The sequence below is a fragment of the Salmo trutta genome, chromosome 23, assembly GCF_901001165.1.
Source record: "Salmo trutta chromosome 23, fSalTru1.1, whole genome shotgun sequence".
Classification (NCBI taxonomy): domain Eukaryota; kingdom Metazoa; phylum Chordata; class Actinopteri; order Salmoniformes; family Salmonidae; genus Salmo; species Salmo trutta.
In genome coordinates, this window is record NC_042979.1 from 27,716,537 (window position 1) to 27,733,017 (window position 16,481).

The window sequence follows — 16,481 nt, forward strand, 5'->3', positions numbered from 1 at the left end:
TACTGTCAACACTGAAAGTACCTAGCAATCTATAGGAGATGTGAGGCAGGATTCAGTTGAAGTTGGAAGTTTACATACACCTTACCCAAATACATTTAATCTCAGTTTTTCCTGACATTTAATCCTAGTAAAAATTCCCTGTTTTATGTCAGTCAGGATCACAACTTTCTTGTAAGAGTGTTAAATGTCAGAATAATAGTAGTGAGAACGATTTACTTCAGCTTTTATTTCTGTTACATATACTCAATTAGTATTTGGAAGCATTGCCTTTAAATTGTTAAACTTGGATCAAACTTTTCGGGTAGCCTTTCACAAGCTTCCCACAATAAGTTGGGTGAATTTTGGCCCATTCCTCCTGACAGAGCTGGTGTAACTCAGGCAGGTTTGTAGGCCTCCTTGCACGCACAAGCTTTTTCAGTTCTGCCCACACATTTTCTATGGGATTGAGGTCAGGGCTTTGTGATGGCCACTCCAATACCTTGACTTTGTTGTCCTTAAGCCATTTTGCCACAACTTTGGAAGTATGCTTGGGGTCAATGTCCATTTGGAAGACCCATCTGCGACCAAGCTTTAACTTCCTGACTGATGTCTTGAGATGTTGCTTCAATATATCCACATAATTTCCTGCCTCATGATGCCATCTATTTTGTGAAGTGCACCAGTCCCTCCTGCAGCAAAACACCCCCACAACATGATGCTGCCACCCCCGTGCTTCACGGTTGGGATGGTGTTCTTCGGCTTGCAAGCCTCCCCCTTATCCTCCAAACATAACGATGGTCATTATGGCAAACAGTTCTATTTTTGTTTCATCAGACCAGAGGACATTTCTCCAAAAAGTATAATCTTTGTCCCCATGTGCAGTTGCAAACCATAGTCTGTTTTTTTATGGTGGTTTGGAGCAGTGGCTTCTTCCTTGCTGAGTGGCCTTTCAGGTTATGTTGATATTGGACTCGTTTTACTGTGGATATAGATACTTTTGTACCTGTTTCCTCCAGCATCTTCACAAGGTCCTTTCCTGTTGTTCTGGGATTGATTTGCACTTTTCGCACCAAAGCACGTTCATCTCTTGGAGACAGAACGTGTCTCCGTCCTGAGTGGTATGACGGCTGCGTGGTCCCATGGTGTTTATACTTGCGTGCTATTATTTATTTATTTGTACAGATGAACGTGGTACCTTCAGGTGTTTGGAAATTGCTCCCAAGGATGAACCAGACTTGTGGAGGTCTACAATATTCTTCCTGAGGTCTTGGCTTATTTCTTTTGATTTTCCCATGATGTCAAGCAAAGAGGCACTGAGTTTGAAGGTAAGCCTTGAAATACATCCACAGGTACACCTCCAATTGACTCAAATTATTTCAATTAGCCTACCGGAAGCTTCTAAAGTCATGACATCATTTTCAGGAATTTTCCAAGCTGTTTAAAGGCACAGTCAACTTAGTGTATGTAAACTTCTGACCCACTGGAATTGTGAGGACCACTGAATTATAAGTGAAATAATCTGTTTGTAAGCAATTGCTAGAAAATGTCACAAGCGTCGAAGAGATGAGACCAAGGCGCAGCGGGTACCGGAATACTCATACTTTAATTTAGTATTTAAAGTGAGTAACGGGAAAAACAAGAAACAGAACGACAGCTAACAGATTTGCAGGCTAGACAAACAGCAGTGCAAATACAACTACCCACAAAAACCCAAACCAAACACACACCTATATATAGGACTCTCAATCAGAGGCAACTAGAAACACCTGCCTCCAATTGAGAGTCCAACACCCAAACCTAAACATAGAAAAACTAAACTAGACAGAACGTAGAAATACATACAACACACAAACCCTCTGCCACGTCCTGACCAAAACTAATACAATTACTCCCTCTGCTGGTCAGGACGTGCCAGAAAATTACTTGTGTCATGCACAAAGTAGATGTCCTAACCGACTTGCCAAAACTATAGTTTGTTAACAAGAAATTTGTGGAGTGGTTGAAAAACAAGTTTTAATGACTCCAACCTAAGTGTAAACTTCCGACTTGAACTGTATGTGTTTTACTTTCCTTCGTGCTCCTCTATAGAATAACTTGTCTGATGGTGCATTGGTGACTGATGTATTCCTGTCCTGTCTTTTCATAATATTATTGCAGGTTTGGTTCTATTGTCTAAGAACTACCATTACACAGTCTTTGTATTGAAGATTGTTTACTATTTTATTCTATATATTATGGCTTTATGTATGAATATGATTACGTTAGGCGGCAGGAAGCCTAGTAGTTAGAGCGTTGGGCCAATAACTGAAAGGTTGCTGGATCGAGTCCCCGAGCTGACAAGGTAAAAATCTGTTGTTTTGAGCAAGGCAGTTTACCCACTGTTCCCTGGGTGCTGTGGTTGTTGATTATGGCAGCCCCCGCATCTCTCTGATTCAGAGGGGTTGGGTTAAATGTGGATGATGCATTCAGTTGTACAGTCTGAGCAAACACTGAAAGAGAAAGAACAACTTGTCAGATGATGCATTGGAGACTGATGTGTTCCTGTCTTTTCATAACATTATTGCAGATCTACATAAAAGACCAAAAAGACAGCTGTGGTGTCACTCTTCATTTCTTGGGTCTTCTGTGGTACATATAAAGACTGCTACAGAAGAGCAGGTGTCCTTAGTGTTTTGTACACTCAGTGTATATCAATGAAGTGGGACCATGTTTGGATACATGGAAACAGATCAGATTGAACACATGGGAAAGAGAGGGGATTTCTGGACATGTATCGTCTTGTTACTCCTCATATGAGGCCAGGTAAGAGCTACATGATCCGCCATCCACTAATAGTGGTGAAGTGTTAAGTCTGGTAAGATGGCTAAAGGCTTGATTTTGAAGTCACTTTACAGCCAAGGTAGCAGATCATAACAACACACTTCTCATCGGGTATGCTGTTTTAGGTATCAGCTAATGACATGACTGCAGTACTGTACCTCTCAAAGTGTGCACCAAAGGATTGCTCTCTATTGTGCAATACTGAGACAAAATTCTAAAGATTTGAAGGATCTTTTAAATTGAAGGATTACCATCTTGAATGTATTCATTCATCCTGGGTAAAAAGTGGTTTAATGGTACGGGATTACTGGGAATGTTCTGGATCATTGGGTGTATCTGTTTTGACTCTCTGAACAGAAGGGATAATCTTCTTCTGATCCCAGAAGACATTTCCATTGAAATTTGTTGGATGTGTTTAAAATATACTCAAGGGTCATACAAAGAATCCAAACATTTTTCAGGCAAGTCTAGAATGTTCTTCTAGAGAGGTATCGTTGTGACGACAAGCTCACAAGAGCAGGATAGAACAATCAGTTTTAGGACAATCAGTTTTGATGTGCCATGTTGTCAGTCCTCGGATTATGGAAAAGGTCTCTATCCCAATTATGATCAATGGGTGACATGCCTGGTGAGTATGCAGGCCATGGAAGAACTGTGACATCTTCCAGGAATTGTGTACAGATCCTTGTGACATTGGGCCATGCAATATCATGCTGAAACATGAGGTGATGGTTGGTGGATGAATGGCACGACAGTGGTCCTCAGGATTTGGTCACGGTATCTCTGGGCATTGAAATTGCCATCAATAAAATAAAATTGTGTTCATTGTCCGTAGCTTATGCAAGCCCCATACCACAACCCTACCGCCACCATTGGGCACTCTGTTCACAACATTGACATCAGCAAACCGCTCACCCTAGTGGGCCACAGTTGGTAAGCAGAACTGGCGCTGTGGGATGAACCAAAGGATTAATCCATGAAGAGCTCACTTCTCCTGGGTACCAATGGCCATCAAAGGTGAGCATTTGCCCACTAAAGTCGGTTACGAAGCCGAACTGCAGTCAGGTCAAGACCCTGGTGAGGACGACAAGCGCGTAGATGAGCTTCCCTGAGACGGTTTCTGACAGTTTGTGCAGAAACGCTTCAGTTGTGCAAACCCTCAGTTTCATCAGCTGTCTGGATGGCTGGTCTCAGATGATCCCTCAGGTGAGGAAGCCGGATGTGGAGGTCCTGGGCTGGCGTGGTTACATGTGGTCTGCGGTTGTGAGGCCGTTTGGACATACTGACAAATCCTCTATAACAACATTGGCGGCTTATGATAGAGAAATGAACATGAAATTCTCTGGCAACAGCTCTGGTGGACATTCCTGCAGTCAACATGCCAATTGCACGCTCCCTCAGAACTTGAGACATCTGTGGCATTGTGTTGTGTGACAAAACTGCAGATTTTAGTGGCCTTTTATTGTCCCCAGCACAAGCTTCTTGATATGCCACACCTGTCAGGTGGATGGATTCTCTTGGCAAAGGAGAAAAGCTTACTAACAAGGATTTAAACAAATCTGTGCTCAAAATTTGAGAGAAATAAGCTTTTTGTGTGTATGGAAAATTTCTGGGATCTTTTATTTCAGCTCATGAAACATCAGACCAATACTTTACATGTTGGGTTTATATTTTTGTTCAGTGTAAATAAAGTGTTACCAGTTACCACTGTAGCTTACTGTTTAGGGACTGTGGTTCATTAAGAAGCAGAAGAGAGAGGGCAAACAAGGGGTGTATCTGATTCCTGTCTGTTTAACCATGTGTTGACAGGGCCTCAGGGATTTGATTTGACGGACTTGATTCTGCTGTTTAGCAAATGGCCTGACATTTCACTGTGTCATTGTAGAGAGACACAATGGAATAAAGCAGGATAAACTATGGCAGTATTCATGTGAAATGTAATGAGGAATTAAGGTTTTGGAGAAATTCTGTCATAAACTATTTTCAATTTGATTTGGGCCAAAATATTTTATTGAACACTTAGATGGGAGATTCATATGTACAGTTTTATGTTAGATATCACAAAATAGATACTATTTCCTCTGATACTGCATCTTTGGAACTGTCATGTTGCCTCATTAACTGACCTCAATCAATTGTGATCATTTCATACTTCTGTTTTTCTCTTGGTGTATCACCGCATCCAGGGTTGGGGAGTAACGGATTACATTTAATCAATTACATGTAAGGGGTTACAAAACAATGGTAACTGTAATCCATTACATTACCAGCAACAAATATTGTAATCAGATTACAGATACTTTTGAAAAACGACATGATTACTTCAAGGATTACTTTTAAATTCAGAAAGGATGTTTGTGAAAAAACAATCTTTGACACTTCTCTGTTTTCTCAATGACATTCAAATCAGCATCGAAAAACAGGTTGCAAGTTTAAGTTTGTTCCACCTGAGCGAGTCTGACCACAAGTCAGAGACAACTATGATGACACACCAAATGTGTTTGATGTATTGCGGGAAAAGAGCAGGATTAGGCTTTTGTAGGCTACAGTCCAAGCTATGTTTTCCAACAGTGCGACTGCAGTCGGCATCCAAAGATTATCCAACTTGAATAAACACTTGGAGGTAAGGATGACAGCAGTGGTGTAGTCTACGGCCATACAGATATCACTTATTGATATCTACATAGCGCAATGATGTGAATCACACTGCTGCTCTCTCATTTAGCTATTTACGCCTTGCGGATTGTGGTTGCTATGGATGGCTATTCACAAATTTAAATGTGTATTTGAACCCAATAATGGTTGAATTCAAGAAGTTTAAGCTACCTATTAATCATTGTTTTTGAAACCAGTGGGCAGCCAGCAGGGGCGGAAATCCCGGGGGGGACGGGGGGGACACGACCCCCCCATCCTGGGGAAAATATGATTTGTCCCCCCCAATATATCACTGAAACATAACTATGTAATTTAAATAATATTAATAATACGCAATGAACGCAATTGTGCTGATTATAGACACTTAATAGCGCATTTTTAAGTTTCAAAAGATTGCGACCCCCCCACCCTTTGCCTCACAATGGTTTGATCCACTGCCAGTTCCTTAGTGGCAAGGTAACAGAGGGGTCGTATCTACTGTCTGAAAGGCACTCAATGAACGTAACTGACGTGAGGTTAATCCAGTCAATCGCACATACACACTAGCTGAATATGCAGAGCTAGCGCGCAAATATTAACTATTAAGCTAGCTAGTACCTATTCCATTTGTGGCCTCGTCAAAGATGGAATCTTTGCTATCGTCAATTTATTCCAAGATCAGCATGCAGATGATGTAAATTACTGCTTCAAAGTTCCTGTGATAAGGTTAGCGATAAACTGAAGTCCAAACTGAACAGAACTACACTCTCTTCTACCATTGTCTTAAATATATTTAATGGTATCGTTACAGAAGCGAAATTGTCGCAAGGGAACTTTTATTTATTTATTTTATTTCACCTTTATTTAACCCGGGTAGCAAAGATTATAGCAAACACCACTGAAACGGAATTGGTGCTCGCTAGCTTTGAAAATTCAGCTATTGTTGGAAGCCAGCCAATATGAAACAAACTATTAAAATTACAAAAGGTTGCAGCATATGTTGTGTAAATGGTGAACTCATACAGCTGTCAACTCTTGTCATTTTAATCCGTTTCACATTTGCTAGCTACCTTTTAGATCGAAGCCCAAATAGAATGATAAACGATAAGATGATAGAAGCCCATCTCTTACTGTAAATAACCTACACACTGTGTGTGTGTGTAGCCAGCCAGCCAGCCAGGTAGAAAAATGGCAGAAAAATAAAAGACGGACATCAGAGTATTTTTCAGTAAACCAAAACGCAAAGTAAGAACCCTAGTAGCCTAATATCTCAAAGACTAGTTGATAAAATGTTCATAAGAAAGAAATGAAATTCTAATGAAAATGTTTCACAATGATGTCATTGTGCAGGCAACAGATGGCACACAGACAGCAGAGTTGGGGACAGATATGCAGGGACAGACTGGCAGAGACAGGGAGTCTCAGGTAAGTTTGTTGAGTCTTTGGCAACATTATGAAAGGTTCTCAATTTTTTTTACTTGTAAAATAGGAACATAATTGGAAAATGCCATGGATACCCCCACTCTCAACTTAAACTGGTGACTGAACTAAGATTTGTTAAAGGCAATGGTATTGCTGTTGTGATTAGTTGTGTAGTTTTGGGTACCGGTAGTTAGGAGTACGGCAAACACCTTATTTCTTTGGTTCCTCAATATACATTTACCATATTACAATGTAGGCTATGTGTTACAGCACTACTTTTGGTGTCCCCGTCAGGAATTGCTCTTGAGAAAATTTCATGTAATTGTCCCCTCCAAAGTTGATATCAGATTTTCGCCCCTGGCAGCCAGTGAAAATTATGCTTTTGCAACAGCTGCATAGTGTTGATCCAAGCCTACGGAATAAAATTGGGGCTTTTATTGCTCAATCTAATTCATGCTGATAAAAAGAAAAATCCATAGTCCTAATGGACACATCTTTGAACATGCAAACTTTTGATAGACTTAAAGGGGCAATCTTTAGTTGCTACATCCATTTTCGAAGATGTGTCCATTTACAGGATATATATATACAGTTCCAGTCAATAGTTTGGACACACCTACTCATTCAAGGGTTTTCTTCATTTTTGCTATTTTCTACATTGTAGAATAATAGTGAAGACATCAAAACTATGAAATAACACATATGGAATGATGTAGTAAGCAAAAAAGTGTTAAACAAATTGTAAAGGGGTGCGTAACTGGTGGCAGTGAAGTCAGACGCAGGAGAGCAGAACTAGGTAATAGCCGGAGCAGTTTAATTTCAAAACCAACGGCATAAAGAAATAACCAACATGGGTACAAAACCCGACGCAGACCAGTAAACATGTGCACAAGCACTTACAACAAACAATTCCACACAGGGGGGGGAACATGGGGGGGGGAACAGAGGGTTAAATACACAACACTTAATGAGGGAAATGAGAACCAGGTGTGTAGGAAAACAAGACAAAACAAATGGAAAATGAAAAGTGGATCAACGATGGCTAGAAGACCGGTGATGCCGACCGCTGAACGCCGCCCAAACAAGGAGAGGAACCGACTTCAGTGATTCTTCAAAGTAGCCACCCTTTGCCTTGATGACAGTTTTGCACACTCTTGGCATTCTCTCAACCAGCTTCATGAGGTAGTCACCTGTAATGCAATTCAATGAACAGGTGTGCCTTGTTAAAAGTTAATTTGTGGAATGTATTTCCTTCTTAATGCGTTTGAACCAATCAGTTGTGTTGTGACAAGGTAGTGGTGGTATACAGAAGACAGCCCTAAATGGTAAAAGACCAAGTCCATATTATGGCAAGAACAGCTCAAATAAGCAAAGAGAAACAACAGTCCATCATCACTTTAAGACATGAAGGTCAGTCAAAACGGAACATTTCAAGAACTTTTCAAGTTTCTTCAAGTGCAGTCGCAAAAACCATCAAGCGCTATGATGAAACTGGATCTCACAAGGACCGCCACAGGAAAGGAAGACCCAGAGTTACCTCTGCTGCAGAGGATAAGTTCATTAGAGTTTACCAGCTTCAGAAATTGCAGCCCAAATAAATGCTTCACAGACACATCTCAACATCAACTGTTGTTCATGGTCTTATTGCTGCAAAGAAACCACTACTAAAGGACACCAATAAGAAGAGACTTGCTTGGGCCAAGAAACACAAGTAATGGACATTAGACCGGTGGAAATCTGTCCTTTGGTCTGATGAGTCCAAATTTGAGATTTTTTGGTTCCAACCGCTGTGTCTTTGTGAGACTGAGTAGGTGATCTCCGTATATGTGGTTCCCACCGTGAAGCATGGAGGAGGAGGTGTGATGGTGTGGGGGTGCTTTGCTGGTGACACTGTCTGTGATTTATTTAGAATGTAAGACACACTTAACCAGCATGGCTACCACAGCATTCTGCAGCAATACGCCATCCCATCTGGTTTGCGCTTAGTGGGACTATCATTTGTTTTTCAACAGGACAATGAACCAACACACCTCCAGGCTGTGTAAGGGCTATTTGACCAAGAAGGAAAGTGATGGAATGCTGCATCAGATGACCTGGCCTACACAATCACCCGACCTCAACCCAATTGAGATGGTTTGGGATGAGTTGGACCGCAGAATGAACAAAAAGTAGCCAACAAGTGCTCAGCATATGTGGGAACTCCTTCAAGACTGTTGGAAAAGCATTCCAGGTGAAGCAGGTTGAGAGAATGCCAAGGCTGTGCAAATATGTCATCAAGTCAAATGGTGGCTACTTTGAAGAATCTAAAACATAAAATATATTTTGATTTGATTAACAATTTTTTGGTTACTACATGATTCTTTATGTGTTATTTCATAGTTTTGATGTCTTCACTATTATTCTACAATAAAGAACATATATTCAAAATAAATAAAAACCCTTGAATGAGTAGGTGTGTCCAAACATTTGACTGATAATATATGTCCATTGATTCTTGAAGAATATAGCTTATAAATGAGTCATGAGCTTAGTTCAACTGTCATGCTCCATGAGAACCCAAAATATAAGCTTGTTTTACTCCAATGTTTGTAAACATTGTAAATGTAAACAAACACTGTATAGCCTCATAACAGTTAAAACCATAATTTCTATTGCATCCATAGCTCTGTCTATTAATCTGAGACTGATTACATTTCTCCATGCCCAATCCCTCAGTTTTATACCAAAACAGAGGTGGGGCAACCATTTTGTTATTGTTTCATCTATGGATTTGCCCGTTAAATAGCTGCATATTATCAAGATGTCAAATTGTCACCAACAAAAAGGTAAACAATAGGCCTATAGCAAATGCAGCATATGGCATTCATTTTTCACATGTAAATAGCACTTTTCAGTAATGCTCAAAGCATGCCATTCCACGAGCGCAGCATTTATTTTTCAACTGGAATCAATGAGCCCAATAAGTCCTCCATTACAACAAAATCATAAAGAACAGAGTAGGGCTGGCTAATAAGTCCTTAGTTTTGGGGTCATGCTCAGGTAACACAATTTGGCTAATTTATACGTCCATATTTCCGAGTCCTATTCTTGAAGATCAAGGGGTATAACATTTATTGGAATGACTGGAATTCTGATAGACTTTGGTTTTTAATGTAAACATATCATTTAATTGTATTATTATATGTAGTAGAAAGCGATGGGTTAGAAGAAGCCTACATAACCAACCCATGAAGTAAAATGTAGCATCCATATATGGCCAGCTATGTAAACTTTAACGTTGATTTATCCTGCAATAGATGTCATTCAAATGGTAACATAAATTGTTGGCATTTTTCTAATGTCTCTTAAAAAGAAAGTAATCTAAAAGAAACTAAATGTAATCAGAGTTTGGGTAATCCAAAAGTTATTACTGATTACAATTTTGGACAGGTAACTAGTAACTGTAACAGATTACATTTAGAAAGTAACCTATCCAACCCTGACTACATCCTGTCGCACATCAAATTGAATAATACCCTTAAGGGAATTAATCTATTGATTAGAAATCATATTATAAAATAACAAACAGGTAAAAGGACATAAAGGTATAGTATACTATATTTGGTAATCCCTGAACTTGTACTCAACAGCGGCCCTGAGAGACGGTAGAAGAGAAATGCAACCCTTCTTTTCAAACTGGCATCACCTCAGTCCAGGCATTTCACTGCCCTGATCAGAACAATAACATCTTTCATGATATGCCTAGCAACTAATCCCTTGTTTGGCTATTCCACCGGCGGTAAAACGGGCTCGCAAGGCCCCGGGGCTGGAAACAAACCAGGGGCCTTTTACATTCATTCAGCCCTGGGAAATCACAGCTCCTGTAAAATCCATAGTGTCGAAGCATCACTACATTGGAAGTGTGACGCTGTTTACTGCTTTTCCCCCTTTGCCACGAAGTCACCTCGTAGCCCTGTTTCTACCCCCTGAGTGAAGTTTCATAACTGTGTACTTCTCCTTAATGTGACATACTGCTTCTCCGCTAGTCGTACTTAGTGTACATGTACTCCGTACAGGAAAGCCAGTGATTTATGGCGATTGGGTGCAGAAGACCTGGCAACTCTTAGATGTGAATGATAATATTCTGAAATGGAGCATGGGAATTTGGCTGGGAAACCAGAAGCACTGTCCAAACCCCAATGTTCCTCTACAAAGAGAAAAGACAAAACAGTGTTCATTTCTGCTCTAAAATCCTGCTGGTGTGACTGTGAATAAATTATTGATAATGACTGTTGTTACACAACAAATATCATGAAATTGCCAATGAGCCGAAGTCAATATTATGAAACTGCCAATGAGCCAGAGTCTAGGCCTGGGTAGGGAAGCCAACTCTGAGCTAAGGTACGAATCTCACCCAGCGACTTTAGCTACAAACCCACTGTCTTCCCTCTAATCTGTCTCCCCATCTCGATTTCTGAGCAACAAAAGTTATTTGGTCATATTCAGATTTATAGAATTGGTTTTATTTGATTGAGGGATGGATGGATTGATGGATGGATTGATGGATGGGTTGATTGATTTGAGATTTGCCCATGAACTGCATTCCCCTCAATATGCACACAACTTCCTGTCCCAGTTCTGCATGGTTACTGGATCAGAGTTTCCACTGAACAGCAGGAGTGTGAAATCAGGCTGCAGTCAGGGTCTACGTGAGTGTTCATTCCAGTCGGTGATATGATTGATACCAACAAACCTCAGAAAACAGGATCGTCATGGCGAGAGTCAAGCAATACACGCACCTCAATTACTCTGTTTTTAAAGCTGAGCATTCTTGCTATGACATCTCAAGTAAATATATGACAGAATGATTACTTCTTTGTATAAGTGCTGACCGAAGCCAACTCAACATTCTTGGAGTAGACACCCCATGGATTGCAGTAAACTATCACGTTTAAAGGTATGACCCAGATGCAGAAGGTGTAGAAGTAACGAGTTTATTACAACCACAGGGGCAGACAATTGACAGGTCAAGGCAAGCAGGGGCCAGTAATCCAGAAAGGGTGTAAGGGCCCAGAATGGCAGGCAGTCTCAGGGTCAGGGAAGGCAGGGTTCAAAACTGGGAAAGACTAGAAAACAGGAGCAAGAAACAGGCAGGAGCAGGGAAACGAACACTGTTAAGTTCTACAAACAAAACGAACTGGCACAAACAAACAGAGAACACAGGTATAAATACACAGGGGATAATGGGGAAGATGGGCGGCACCTGGAGGGGGGTGGAGACAATCACAAATACAAGTGGAACAGATCAGAGCGTGACAATAAACCCTGTTCATATTGGGAAAACAACTATTTAATACGATCTAAGTAATTTATTGGGGTGGCAGTGTAGCCTAGTGGTTAGAGCGTTGGACTTGTAACCGCAAGGTTGCAAGTTTGAATCCCTGAGCTGACAAGGTACAAATCTGTCGTTCTGCCCCTGAACAAGGGGCAACAAAAGTTATTTGGTCAGATTTATAAAATTGATTTTATTTGATGGATGGATTGATGGATGGTTTGATTGATTTGAGATATGCCCATGAACTGCATTCCCCTCAATATGCACACAACTTCCTGTCCCAGTTCAAATCAAATCAAATCAAATCAAATTTATTTATATAGCCCTTCGTACATCAGCTGAAATCTCAAAGTGCTGTACAGAAACCCAGCCTAAAACCCCAAACAGCAAGCAATGCATGTGAAAGAAGCACGGTGGCTGGGAAAAACTCCCTAGGAAAAACTCCTGAGAAAGGCCAAAAACCTAGGAAGAAACCTAGAGAGGAACCAGGCTATGAGGGGTGGCCAGTCCTCTTCTGGCTGTGCCGGGTGGATATTATAACAGAACATGGTCAAGATGTTAAAATGTTCGTAAATGACCAGCATGGTCAAATAATAATAATCATAGTAATTGTCGAGGGTGCAACAAGCACGTCCGGTGAACAGGTCAGGGTTCCGTAGCCGCAGGCAGAACAGTTGAAACTGGAGCAGCAGCATGGCCAGGTGGACTGGGGACAGCAAGGAGTCATCATGCCAGGTAGTCCTGAGGCATGGTCCTAGGGCTCAGGTCCTCCGAGAGAAAGAAAGAAAGAGAGAAAGAGAGAATTAGAGAGAGCATATTTACATTCACACAGGACACCGGATAAGACAAGAAAATACTCCAGATGTAACAGACTGACCCTAGCCCCCCGACACATAAACTACTGCAGCATAAATACTGGAGGCTGAGACAGGAGGGATCAGAAGACACTGTGGCCCCATCCGATGATACCCCCGGACAGGGCCAAACAGGCAGGATATAACCCCACCCACTTTGCCAAAGCACAGCCCCCACACCACTAGAGGGATATCTACAACCACCAACTTACCGTCCGAAGACAAGGCCGAGTATAGCCCACAAAGATGTCCGCCACGGCACAACCCAAGGGGGGGGCGCCAACCCAGACAGGAAGACCACGTCAGTGGCTCAACCTACTCAAGTGACGCACCCCTCCCATGGACGGCATGGAAGAACACCAGTAAGTCAGTGACTCAGCCCCTGTAAAAGGGTTAGAGGCAGAGAATCCCAGTGGGAAGAGGGGAACCGACAAGGCAGAGACAGCAAGGGCGGTTCGTTGCTCCAGCCTTTCCGTTCACCTTCACACTCCTGGGCCAGACTATACTTAATCATAGGACCTACTGAAGAGATAAGTCTTCAGTAAAGACTTAAAGGTTGAGACTGAGTCTGCGTCTCTCACATGGGTAGGCAGACCATTCCATAAAAATGGAGCTCTATAGGAGAAAGCCCTACCTCCAGCCGTTTGCTTAGAAATTCTAGGGACAATTAGGAGGCCTGCGTCTTGTGACCGTAGCGTACGTGTAGGTATGTACAGCAGGACCAAATCGGAAAGATAGGTAGGAGCAAGCCCATGTAATGCTTTGTAGGTTAGCAGTAAAACCTTGAAATCAGCCCTTGCCTTAACAGGAAGCCAGTGTAGGGAGGCTAGCACTGGAGTAATATGATCAAATTTTTTGGTTCTAGTCAGGATTCTAGCAGCCGTATTTAGCACTAACTGAAGTTTGTTTAGTGCTTTATCCGGGTAGCCGGAAAGTAGAGCATTGCAGTAGTCGAGCCTAGAAGTAACAAAAGCATGGATTAATTTTTCTGCGTCATTTTTGGACAGAAAGTTTCTGATTTTTGCAATGTTACGTAGATGGAAAAAAGCTGTCCTTGAAGCAGTCTTGATATGTTCTTCAAAAGAGAGATCAGGGTCCAGAGTAACGCCGAGGTCCTTCACAGTTTTATTTGAGACGACTGTACAACCATCCAGATTAATTGTCAGATTCAACAGAAGATCTCTTTGTTTCTTGGGACCTAGGACAAGCATCTCTGTTTTGTCCGAGTTTAAAAGTAGAAAATTTGCAGCCATCCACTTCCTTATGTCTGAAACACAGGCTTCTAGCGAGGGCAATTTTGGGGCTTCACCATGTTTCATTGAAATGTACAGCTGTGTGTCGTCCGCATAGCAGTGAAATTTAACATTATGTTTTCGAATGACATCCCCAAGAGGTAAAATATATAGTGAAAACAATAGTGGTCCTAGAACGGAACCTTGAGGAACACCGAAATTTACAATTGATTTGTCAGAGGACGAACCATTCACAGAGACAAACTGATATCTTTCCGACAGATAAGATCTAAACCAGGCCAGAACTTGTCCATGTAGACCAATTTGGGTTTCCAATCTCTCCAAAAGAATGTGGTGATCGATGGCATCAAAAGCGGCACTAAGATCTAGGAGCATGAGGACAGATGCAGAGCCTCGGTCTGACGTCATTCTGCATGGTTACTGGATCAGAGTTCCTACTGAACAGTGGCCTTCATCATTCTTAAATGGAAGAACTGTTCTTAGGCCATCATTGAAAATAAGAATTTGTTCTTAACTGACTTGCCTAGTTAAATAAAGGTAAAATAAAAAAATATGCTGATAGACGGCAATTTTACAAATGGAATGTGACTTCTCTTGTCTTTTGTGACATCTGCCAATACATTTTCAAGATTTACACACATAGTTTTGGAAACTAACCGTGTGAGTTTTTTCATACAGTAGGTAAAGATAATCATAGGACTCAAAAGAACAGCCTATTTACACACTAGCTCTCAAAGGTAAAGTAAATTCACCTAAAAGGGTTTTTCGGTTGTCCCCATAGGATACCCTTTTAGGTTCCGGGTAGAACCCTTTTGGGTTCCACAGAACCCTCTGTGGATGTGGTTTTACATGGAACCCAAAAGAGATCTACCTGGAACCAAAAAAGGTTATTAAAAAAGGTTATCCTATGGAGACAGCCAAATAACCCTTTTAGGTTCTAGATGGCACCTTTTTTCTAAGAGTGTACTGTAAAAACCTACTTTAACTAGTACCACTAGCAACTAAACATCATGCAGTTTTGAATAGTTCGAATGAAGAAACACTTCCCCCGGATCTACTACTCTAGACTCCCCTCACAGGTAAATTATTTCAGTTTTTCAGAATTATATACAGTGCATTTGGAAAGTATTCAGAACCCTTGACTTTTCCCACATTTTGTTACGTTACAGCCTTATTCTAAAATTGATTAAATACAAAATAAATAATCATCAATACCCCCATAATGACAAAGCGAAAACATAAATACCTTATTTACATAAGTATTCAGACCCTTTGCTATGAGACTCGAAATTGAGCTCAGGTGCATTCTGCTTCCATTGATCATCATTGACATGTTTCTACAACTTGATTGGAGTCCACATGTGGGAAATTCTATTGATTGGACATGATTTGGAAAGGCACACACTATAAAAGGTCTCACAGTTGACAGTGTATGTCAGAGCAAAAACCAAGCCATGAGGTCAAAGGAATTGTCTGTAGAGTCCCGAGACAGGATTGTGTCGAGGCACAGATCTGGGGAAGAGTACCAAAACATTTCTGCAGCATTGAAGGTCCCCAGGAACACAGTGGCCTCCATCATTCTTAAATGGAAGAAGTTTGTAACCACCAAGACTCTTCCGAGAGCAATCGGGGAGAAGGGCCTTGGTCAGGGAGGTGACCAAGAACCCGATGGTCACTGACAGAGCTCCAGAGTTCTGGAGATAGGAGAACCTTCCAGAAGGACAACCATCTCTGCAGTACTCCACCACTCAGGCCATTATGGTAGAGTAGCCCGCCGGAAGCCACTCCTCAGTAAAATGCACATGACAGCCCGCTTGGAGTTTGCCAAAAGGCACCTAAAGGACTCAAACCATGAGAAACAAGATGCTCTGGTCTGATAAAACCAAGATTGAACTCTTTGGCCTGAATGCCAAGCGTCACGTCTGGAGGCAACCTGGCACCATCCCTATGGTGAAGCATGGTGGTGGCAGCATCATGCTGTGGGGATGTTTTTCAGCGGCAGGGACTGGGAGATTAGTCAGGATCAAGGGTAAGATGAACAGAGCAAAGTACAGAGAGATCCTGCTCCAGAGCGCTCAGGACCTCAGACTGGGGTGAAGGTTCACCTTCCAACAGGACAATGACCCTAAGCACTCAGCCAAGACAACACAGGAGTGGCTTCTAGCTGTGCAGCAACACTCCCCAACCAGCCTGACAGAGCTTGAG